The 11,682-nt window shown below is 45.3% G+C and overlaps 1 pseudogene; it reads right to left on the minus strand.

Moving 5' to 3' along the window:
- Window positions 1-8,650: 8,650 nt before the first annotated feature.
- LOC109437597 (large ribosomal subunit protein uL23 pseudogene) lies at window positions 8,651-11,216 on the minus strand (annotated as a pseudogene).
- Between the last annotated feature and the right edge of the window lie 466 nt (window positions 11,217-11,682).

Consider the following 11,682-nt stretch of genomic DNA (forward strand, 5'->3'; position numbering starts at 1 on the left):
AAATGTCCAGAATAGGCCTATCTGTAGAGGCAGAACAGAAATTAGTGGTTGCCAGGGGCTGGGTGAGGGGCTGGGTAGGTGGGAATGGAGACTGACTGCTACGCATAATAGGTACGGGGTTTCTTTTTGGGTTGATGAAAATGATCTGGAATTAGATAGTAGTGTGGTGGTACAACATTGTGACTATGCTAAAAAAGAACCACTGGATCGTACACTTTAAAGTGGTAATTTTATGTTATGAGCATTATATCACAATAAAAAAATCATTAAGAAAAACTACCTAATTTACTTCTTCATCCACACTCCTCTGGGATAATAGAAAAAATAACTGGTTGCCCATCAAATGGGAAACACTGATGTGGACAGATCCCTCTGGCAGGGGTGCTACAAAGCCTGAGCTTTTAAAATTCACGTTCTGTGTGATCTACAAGGACCTCATGAAAGTGGTGTTTGTTTCCATGTCCTTACCGCCAGTCACTTGCCATATTTTGATAATGCTCTAAATTACAGGACCCAGAACTGGTCTTTAATTACAGACTGCTTTAATAGGGCTTGCTGGCAAATACTATAGAATTAAGGAAGCCTCTAATGAAATACAGCATCGTGTTATCTGTTCTCTAGTGGCAGCTTTTAAAACGCAATTAGTACCATGCAAGATATTTATTTAGGATTTTTATCTCATTTATTCATTCCAATATCCAAATGAGTATTGTACTTCCAGCTGCTTTTTCGTCCTTCACACAAACCTTTTCTCATTTTCAATTCACTCTCTTCTTCCCTCTGAGACTCCAGGGAGCCAGAATGTCAGTGGGCTGGAGGGGCTGACTGAGGGAAACAAACATCTTAAAGATTTTCACCCATCCTGCCCCCTGCTCTTCCCTGGCATGAATGGAGGATGAATGCACACAAGGAATGAAGCTACAACACATGCTGGGTGCCTAGCCATTACCTACAGGAAAGTAACAACTCCTGGGCAAGGCACGGCAAGTCCTACACAGACTGTCCCTTCCCTCCAGCCCTGCTCCAGGCACACTTCCTGTGCTGACCACTCCCCACCTCAGAGGGGGATAGGCACTTCCACACCTCCCCACTTTTGCCTCAAATGTCCACATAATGTCATACTCTCTGTAAAGCCCTTTCAGCCCACCTTCCCACCCCAAAACAGAGTCCATTCCTTCTGAGATCCCTTTGTCCATACTCAGTCATACCCGCTTTGGTCCAGGGCTTGGCAATCACCAGTATGTGTGTGTGTTGTCCTCTCAGAGGTGGGACCTCCAGGGACAGAGTGACGATCTCATCTTTGTATGCCCCAGTGCTGCACCCAGAAAACGCTCAACAAATATTTGCTAAATTAAATCATGGCAAGTCTTTCCTATGCAAAGGAGTCATCAGTGAATGAGTGTCTCTTAAGTCTCTCGTTCTCCTGAAGATACTTTGGATTTATCTGGCTTATGGCTTGTGGCTGGGCTGCTTCGGAACAAGCAGGAATTTTGACCAGTTTCACAAATGCTCACATGTGCCAGGCATTGTGCTAAGGGCAGTGGACCTTTCAGAGAACAACATGGTTCCTGCCTTCAAGGAATTTGTAATCCAGGAGTGGGAGACAAGATAAGTACCTGTATTCTTAGGATGGCAAGGGTGTAATATGGGCTGTTTATAACCCACCTGGCTTGTCAGGAGGGCAGATTGCCCAACAGAGCAACTTGTTTTTCTGAGTCAGATGTGAGAGTTTGGGGGAAAGAGCTGGGAAGCCGAAATTTTCTCCACCATAAAAGGAGAAAAATTGGAGCTCCCCAAGTAACCCCTAAGGGAGGTGATCGAGCACAGAGTTGGGAGGAGGAAAAGCGATGCAATCAGACAACGTGGCAGAACATGGCAGTGTGAGCCTGCTGTCACCCTCATGTCCGAGCAGAGTCCACCTCGCCAGGGCTAGCTATGTGAGGGGGTGTGTTTGCAGAAACCAATCAAGGACTGAGTTTTCTACCAGCCACGACTTGGCAGAAAAAAATGAAACCATTCTTAGAAGTAGGAACCCATGAAGCAGAAACATCCATGAGAAATGAAACCTCTTCCCTGCTCCCCAAAATTAGTAGAAATGGGGCAGGACTGTGCATACCCATTGACTTTGGAACCTATGCGTCTGTGTTTGGGGTAGGTATCAATGTGATTTCATATAGATCTCAAGGGAAAAGCAGCCCCCATTTGACATTTGGGTTACAACATAAAACAGTAGGGTAAGTATGAAGTGTCTCACTCCGTCCATTCTCTTAGTGAATTGAAACTGCTGTGATGATATTGATGAGGAAGATGGTGATGGTGGTGGTGATGATGAAGACACACACACACACACACACACACACACACACACACAGAGCTGTCCTCCCCATCCTCTTTCTCCATAGGCTTAGTGCTGAATTAACCCCATGGAGTACCCTCTACTGATGGATATGCAAGGACAGTGTGCTAGGAAGCTCCTCTCTGTATTACTGGCAGCACTTTGCTGAGGACGTGTTAGCACTGTGTGTTGACCAAGAGAAGCCATGATGAAGAATTATTAACATATCCCTGTCTGTACTGATGCGATCTGACTCCAGGCTGCAGACTTTGGCAGTGGTGCTTTCCGAGGAGTTGGAGCACACAGAGGTGGCTTTCTCTTCTGTCTTCTTCCCAAGTGACCAGTATAGGCGGGCCCTTCCCTCTGAGCAGGTTCACCCATGCCTTCCTTTCTGTGTGGCTCTCTTTCTCCCTGCTGGCAGCATCATAGGCCTAGAACTCATCTGTTCTAGAGACTGAGGTCATTATGTTAATGGGTTTATTCAGGTCAAGCACTTTGACCCACACTTGGTTCACAGATAGCATTGAGCTAATATTGACTGTTGTTTCTTCCACTAAAGTCTAGTCCCTCCAAGAACCGGCCACTGTTAGTGTTCAATCTTTTTCCCTCAACAACAGCCCTGTCCTGGTGGGTTGCCCCCCATTCCTGAGCAAGCCACAAGCCTAGAGGTCAGCCTTGACACCTACCTCCCCTTTCCAAACCACCAATGCTTGTCAACCCTACTAACTTCTGTCAAACTTAGCTAACTTCCTTAAAATCTCCCAGATCTGTTCCCTTCTCTCCTTCTCCATAATCTCCCACCAGAACTAGGCAAGTAGCCCCTAATTGCAACCACCCCAGAGCTCCACTAACTTATTGTCACCCTGCAACCAAAGTGATACTTTGAATGCAGATCTGATTGTGTCACTCTCTCCCTGGATTCTTTCTGCTTATACCTCGCAATGCCTTTCCACTGTTCTTGGGGTTAAAAAAAAATCTAACACCATGCAGACTGAGTCTGTTAGGTATTTTTGGCCCTGGGGTCAGAAAGGCCCACCAAAATAGGCTTAAAATACAAGGCAATTTATTAGCTCCCTAACGGTAACTGGAGTAGGGTAAGCTTCAGGTAGTGCATGATCAGGGCTCCATCATATTCTGCTATTCTCTTGCTCTGACTTCCTCCCTAGCTGTCAGCTTTATCCACAGCCCAGCTTCCTTTTGGTCAGCATCAAGTGGAACACTTTCAAAGGAAAAAAAATCTTGCCTGGCCATGAAATAAAATTCCTTCCTCTCATCCTGAGTGAACCAGCTGAGGCCACGTGCCCATCCCCAACCAAAAAATTCCTAGTGATATGCCATCCATGGAGTCCTTCCCTTCCCTGTCCCTGATGGGAAATCGGTCCTTTAGTACAAAAACATTGAAATCATGCTAAAAGATACAATTGGTATTAAACCCAGAAGGTTGTGCTTGAATGATGCTCAACTCTGAAAAATATGAAAGTGCTAAGCATTAACCTTAAAGCTCCCAACTGCCCTTGATGAAGGATCTGGGACCAGAGGTTCCTAGGCCTTGACCTCATGGCAATGGGCAGTAAAAGCAGAGGGCTGGAGCATGGAGGAGGGAGCAGAACAGGAGACAAGGGGCTTGCTGGCCTCATAGGACATGGAGTCTGAATGATGGGATAGAAATTATAATAATATGCTACTGTAGCATCTTCTGCACTCTGGGTGGGATCTCAATCTGCATATTGTTTCCTTTCTGAAAATGGGCTTAGCCACCAAAAGAATTAAAAGCAGGGACTCAAAACAGCTTTTTCTACACCAAAGTTCGTAGCAACATTATTCAAAGTAGCCAAAATGTGGAAACAATCCAAATGTCCACCAGTGGATGAATGGATAAACAACAGCAATAACAACAACGGCAACAACGACAACACACATACAACACACACACACACACAAATACACACACAGGAATATTAGTCGATCTTAAGAAGGAATGAAATTCCGACACATGCTTCAATATGGATGAACCTGAAGATATGCTAAGTGAAATAAACCAGACACAAAAGAACAAATACTGTAGGATTCCACTTATATAAGATTCCTAGAATAGCCAAAATCATAGACACAGAAAGCAGAATAGAAGTTGCCAGGATTTGGGGGGAGGAGCATGGAATGGAGAATTTCAGAATATGAGATGATAAAGAAGCTCTGAAGATGGATAGGAGTGATAGTTGCACAATGTGAATGTACTTAATGCCACTGAACTGTGCAGTTAAGAAATGGTGAGAATGGTAAATTTTACGCTATACATATTTTACCACAATAAAAAACCAAAATGGAGTTAGTTCATCTTTCCAAGCATTGAAGGCACCACAAAGGGGTGACAGGAGATTCTCAAAAAAATGAATGTTGATTGATTGGTCTCTGTGGATACAAGACGCATTTTTAGTGATTCTCTTTCATTTTGGTCCCATGATGACGATAAGGCAGATGCTGGTGACCAGGATAATATCCCTACCCTGAGAATGGAAAACGCTTCTTTCAGACGTTGGTTTAGAGATTTGTCCCCTTCCCACCTTACGCTGCCAGAGAGATGACGAAACAGCTGTCACCAGTTGGGTCTGACTCATTAGTTTATCATCTCTCCCCACCCCTTTCCCTAACCCCCTCTCTCAAAATCCACCCACCCCAAAAATGCCTGAGCACAGCCAACTATTTTAAGAACTGAATTCCCCGTCGGCATGGCAACTTCCAGGCTGCACCTCTTGTCACTGCTGCCTGGATGGAAGAAAAGCCACCACTCACCAGGGCTCCAGACAGCCTATGGCTGAGATGGTTCATAGATCAGACATGGCCAGAGGGTGGACATCTAGTCTCTGTGCCACAGTCTTCTTTGTGTGTTCTTGTTTTACAGCCCTTTAACAATGTAAAAACCATTCTTAGCTGACTGGTTGTATAAAAACTGGTCCGAGCCAGAATTGGCCCAAGCACTAGAGTTTACCCTACCCCTGCCTCAGTACCAGAGCAACAGGTGTTCACACATGCTGGGTTTCTCATTGTGGAAGTTTGAAAGGTTGTGAAGGGTGAGGGGACTGCATGGAGAAAAGATGGGAAGGGGGTTGTGCAAGAAAGACAAGATAATTCAGTGTTACATTCCCCCCCTCCCAATCTACATTTTACCACATTATATGCTAAAGATTTGTTTGTATTCTTCTTGTGCTTCAAAATTAAAGTCTTGGGCTATTTCATCTTCACCATAACCCAAATGAGGATTAAGGCTTAGAATCTATGATTTCCTTTTGTAGAAAATGGTAGTTATGTCATAACCTCTTATCATTCTTCGCAGAGACCAGATTTTCTTCAGAAATGTTGAAAGAAGGAATGTTTTTAATGTTTCTTTTTTGTTTAATTTTATTTTGAAAAAGTTTAAAAACTTCTTAATCAAAAATATTTTACATGGAAGAATTTGAGCATACACAAAAGTAAAAAGAATAATAAAATAAAGCCCCACGTAGCTGACATTACTGGTTTATTTTTAAAGGGTATTTGTGTAAATTAAACAGTGTGTACTTTCTTAAAACATGGATTGAAAGGGGGAAATGATACCTATGCAAATGTATTTGTATGGAATCCAGTTCTAGGTCACGTCTGAAAGTGACTGGTGGGGGGAGGGGGGGAGGAACACCTGTAGGAAGGAAAAGGGGGCCACTCTTTGATAGTTGCCATGGAAATCACTGGTTAAGATGGCTGAGTTTGCTTACGGAGCAGTGAGGTTCCTGTCACTGGACTCTGGGTCAGAACTGCAGGAGAAACCCTTAGGCAGGACCCCCAGGATGTCTTGCTGTCTCTAAACTCCCAACCCCAATACCGCTCTCAGTTGGAGGATATTCTCCTTCTGATTTTCTAAGGTTTGATTAAAAGACAGACACTGGTGTTTCATTCTTCGATTTGGGGCTTACTTTGTTTTGTGTTGAGCAGACCAGAGTCCAAGTGCTCCCCTGCATGCTCAATTTGAGGAGTCTTGGGATTTTATAGCAGACTACTCCGGTCCTGTTTGCAATAGGCAGACCTACGTCCCTGGAAGAAAGCCCTAGAAGGACTGTTGAAGATCTTGGGAGTATTGATCCCCATGTTAGATGCAGAAAGTACAACCACGCACTCGGGAAGAGCAAGGAATACAGCCTAAGCTAATGAGATGCAGATGGTCCAGACTCACACTCCCCCTCCTGAGGAAACTTGACCCCCAGCATAGAATATCCATCAACCACCAGGGTCCAGGGCTGCTTTCGATGTCAGATTATTTGCTATTGGGCATATCAATAAGAAGCAAAACTTTGGCATCCAGCTCCTTGGACTGGGGTGCAATCCGCACCACATATTATTTCTACCCCTACACACTCTTCTCTGTCACCTACTAATGAGGTTGGTGCTAGCACCCGTAAAGGGCAGGCGCAGAGGCAGAAGCGGGCTGGAATTAGTCATCGAGGGGTAAACGTACGCAGAGGGACAGGTAGAAGGTCGCCGAGGACCGAAATAGATCTTCACAGCGGTGGGGCCTCAGAGCGGGGGTCCCCAGACTTGAGATCTTAACCCTAGTGCGCGTCCTGCAACTCGAGGAAAAAGGCTGAGCTGACGAGTCACAGCCACAAGGGGGCGCGCGGGGCCTGGGATCTGGGATCTAGGGTGGCAGGAAAACTGGCTCAACACCAGCTCTCCACCCAGGGTATTTGCTGGTAAACAACGACAGGTATCTCAGGGGCAGCTGCTTACCTATCCGTATCTCCTCCAAAATCAGAAGTTCCTTGAGGGCAGTGACTGTGTTTTCATCTCTTGCTTCCCGGACTGCACGTGAGTCCCTTGCCCCCATCCTAGGTTTGCTGAGCCTAGTCAAAGGAATGCATTCTCGCTCTGGAAGGCAGGCAGGGAGGGCCCGGATGGGGGATGTGTAGGGCTGTGGGGAACTTTAAGGCAGCTGTTCTGGAAAGGAGAGATGTGAGATCGTCACCAAGGTGGAACCCAACCTTTGTGGGGAGGGGGAGCTTGTACACTTGAAAACTTTGGGGTGGAGCCTAAGGGACAATCTAGGATTTGGGGAAGAAATAAGGCAGCAGTTTTCAAACTTCTTGATCTCAGGACTCCTTTATACTCTTGAACATTATTGAGGAACCCAAGGAGCTTTTTATTTACATAGGTTCTACCTCCCAACACTTACCATACTAGAAATTAAAACTGAAATTTAAAAATAAAATAATTTACTCACATAAAATTATAATAAGAAAAGTTAACATAATTTTTTAAAAACTATATTTTCCAAAGCAAAAAATGTTAGTGAGAAATGTGGCACCATTTTACATTCCTGCAAATTTTTTTAGGAGTCTCATATCTACTTCTGGACTTACTTTGCTGAGTTTTCCCAAAGCAGGTAGCTTTTTTGTACATTCATGAGAAAATGAGAGTTAAAAAAGTCAAATAACACCTTATTATGAATACTTTTGACCTTGTGGACCCCCTGCCCATTTTCATCTTCAATAGAGTATAAATTGTGTACAGTGTTACTTTTGGATACGAATTGAAGACTTTTTGGAAGCTCGCCTTTGGTGAAGACTAAGGGCCAGGTTGCCTTGACGTTCACCCACTGGCAAAGATGTGGTCTCTGTGGCCAGAGGAACCAGAAAGCAGGGCCTCAGTGGGTGTAGACACACGTACTGTGTGTGCATTCACATCCTGTGAGTGTTAGAACTCTATCACAGCTGGCTTTTCACTGCCTGGTGTTCTGAATTGGAGCTGGCAGAATGGCAGCCAGACTCTCTGGACACCAAAAGCCCATGAGAAAGTTGATTCTCCTTGGGGAGGGTCTTATTTTCTGATTCAGATACTGAGCTGACTTTGAACCCATTTTGTGGGTTCTTATCAGTTCAAAAATATTTCAAAACAATGGCCTCACTCACCTCACACCTGTTAAATAGCTATCATCAAAAAGACAAGAGATAACAAGTGTTGGCAAGGATGTGGAGAAAAAGGAGCCTCAGTGTTAGTGAGATGATGATCTGTGCAGCCACTATGGAAGACGCTATGGTGGTAATCATTTTGCAATATATAAGTGTATCAAATCAGCACATTGTACACTTTAAACGTACACAATGTGACATGTCAATTATATCTCATTGAAGCTGGGGCAGGGGGAGGGGGGCATCACAATGGCCCCAGCATCTCCATGTCCTGAGGCCTGCTCTGGGGGGGTCTGTGCAGAATGCCCCAGACTGAATAAAGAGGCATTATATATAGACTTCCAGAGCCTAGCAACAGATCAGGAAAGTTCCTCCCCAGTTAATTCCCTCCAAGAACACCTAACTTGCATGACTATCATAATCATCTGAGGAATGGCATAAGAATACTGATTTCTGGGCCCACCTCCGATTCACCAGGGAGGCCAGCTGTCAAAGCTCTGGGTCCACTCTCAAATCCCCAGGTTTGGGAGCTTCTGGCCTCCCTGTCTACCAGCTCTACAAAGGTCCTTCGGCACCTTGGAATCACTCGAGGGCACATATCTGACATTTTGAATTCCCCAGGCCCAATCCCTACAGCATAGTACCAAGAGATTAGATAGAGCTGGGATGGCCCTAGACCAAGACCAAGTTCTACAACAAAAACCCTTTGACTTAAGGGTTATTGCAGCCTGTGTGTCACAGAGAGATTCTAGGGCCCAACTCAGAATCTGGTGCAACCTTCACCTTACTTCCCTTATCCTTTGAAAAATCTGACTCCTTCCTGGGGGTCTACATTTAAATTCCAGGGTTTGCAAATCTCACTCAAGGAAGGTGACAATCTTCCTCCCCAATCCCAGAATTATACACCCCAAGAAGCTCCCCATCTTCTTAAACAACAACCTGGCTCCTGCCTGAGCACTGCTTTACACACACATGCCCTCAAGCACCTCCTCATCTGCTCCACACTTTCCTGCCATTTTTCTTTCTTTTTTTTTTTTTTAATACAGTAAAAAAAAAGGTTTGTATTTGGAATTAGCCAGCTGGATTCCATGTAGATGATCCCAATGTTGTTGGCAACATCCAAAGCAGGAGCCAGTTGAACATATGCCTTCTTCTCTCCATCAGGCCTGATCTGGGTGTTGACCTTGGCCACGTCAATGTCATAGAGCTTCTTCCCAGCCTGTGTGATCTGATGCTTGTTGGCTTTGCCGTCCACAATGAACACATGTGTATTATTGTCTTCTTTCTTCTTCATGGCCGACTTGGTCATCCGGGGAAGTTGCTGATGGCACAGTGGTCAAGCTTGTTTCTCCTGGGGGCGCGCTTCCACGGACATCTAGGCTGCCTTCAGAGCAGCAGCGTCTTGGTCCTTCGGAAGGTCAGTGACTTGCAGACCTTCTTTTTATGTGTGTGGCTGTGGACGCCTTTCAGCACTGCTTTCTTTGCCCTCAAAGCCTTTGGTTTGGCTTTGGCTTTGGGAGGGGCAGAGGCTTCCTTCTTCGCTTTCGGCGCCATCTTTGTGGAAAGGGTTTCTGCCATCTTTCTAATATGGGCATGGGTCAATGTGTTTGTGGATGGCTATACATCCGTCTCTCAAAAGAGCCAAGCTGAAGGTGCAGCAGGCAAAACAAACAAACAAGCAAACCAAAAAAGAAAAAAAGATGTATGAACTCAGCTTTCTTCCTACCAGGAGTCCCCCCCGCCACCTTCTCCAATTTTGTAGGGGGTATTTCAGTCCCATCATCACAGAAGGGGCTTCTCCTCCCTCTCCATCCACCCCCTCCTCAGGCTACTAGTTTGAATGGCCACCTGTCTGACTGGCTCACAGATTTTTTCAACAGGACTCCTGGACGGTGGCTCCCTAGGGCTAGTCCGTGGGCCCCTGAAATCTGTTGTGCAACCAGCCATCCTCATCCTCTGATTTTGTCTCTGGCTTTCACGTTTACTCTGCATGGCACACATGTTTGTGAATATTTACTCATTTCATGAGGCCCTTAAAGCATCAAGTTGTGATAAGTGGCTTTTTTCCCCCCAAGTGTGTTTAAGTACACACCAACACACACTTAGTTATGGAAGTGGGCTTGTTAATCCCTGCCCAGCCTCACTCATTTTCCACTGTGGTCTGAATTCTATGGGAACCATCAACGGAATCTGGGCTTCTTTACTTTCAACTCTGGAAGATTCAATTCTGGGAGAGATGTGGTGAAAATGATGCATGTGCACAGATCAGGGCTACCTTCCAGTTCTGGACACCAAGGCTGCTCCAAGGCGAAGCATCTCCAACTCCTGGGCTTGAGCCCGGGCTTCCCTGGGGATTGCAACTGGCAGCCAGGTTGAAGATACCACCTACTTATTCCCAGTTCTTGGGAACATTTTCCCTTCTGCCTCAGTGACTTGACTGGGTTCTGAAGTCATCCAAAAGAAGTTGGTTTCACCCAAGGAAAAGAAAAGCTATCAGAATGAAGTGAAGTCCTTGGAGGAGTTCAGGACATGCCACCCCAAAACAGGTTGCTTTGGTACATCGGTTATTTCGAGATGAAAGCACTTGGAAAACAGCAAATGCAGAGAGCGGCTTTCTCTGAACTCCCCTTATCGGCCCAAAGACAGATCCTCCCAAAGGAACTCAATTGTCATAAATCCCCTCCCTTCTTCCCAGGAGTTTCATCAACCGGGGAAGTTTGACTCTTACTACAGAGAGGAGAGTAGAAGTCTATACCACACCCAGGCAAACTTTGTCACACTCTAGCATATCTCCATCTATTCCTCTAAGGGCCCATTCATCTTTCCTAAAATTATCTACTCTCCCCTAAATTGTCTACATCTTCCCCCCTACCCTTCCCCTCTTAAGATGGTATATAAGCTCTCAAATCTCATCTCTATTTCAGGTACTCACTTTTCCCCCCCTGTGGTGTCCCTATCCATGTAATATTAAAAATCAATAAATCTGTGTACATTTTCTCCTGTTAATCTGCCTGTAGTCAGTCTATTTCATAGACCCAGCTATCAAACCTAGGAGGGTAGAGGACAGGTCTTCCTCTCCTACGTCCTCATTCATTCATTCTTTCATCAAACATTTATGGAGCACCTACCATGCTAAGTCCTATGTTAAGTATTAGAGGTATTAGTTTGCAAATGATACATAACGACAGTCCTCAGGAAGGAGAGGAGAGGGACCAGAGATTAAACTAACACCTGCTGGAGAGCTCAGCTGGTTCCCCAGGATCCTGGCCCATCTTGGTGGACTGAGGGAGGAAGGGCTCTGAGAAGGGTATTTTGGGGGAAAAGTATTCATCCATAGCAATTCCTCAGCACTTATAGGAGGGGGCAATGTCAGGGACAACATGGGTTCTGAGTTCAGTGAGCGCCAGTGTTTTA

This window comes from Rhinolophus sinicus, chromosome 2 (assembly GCF_057876585.1).
Source record: "Rhinolophus sinicus isolate RSI-liver-muscle chromosome 2, RSI-T2T, whole genome shotgun sequence".
Classification (NCBI taxonomy): Eukaryota; Metazoa; Chordata; class Mammalia; order Chiroptera; family Rhinolophidae; genus Rhinolophus; species Rhinolophus sinicus.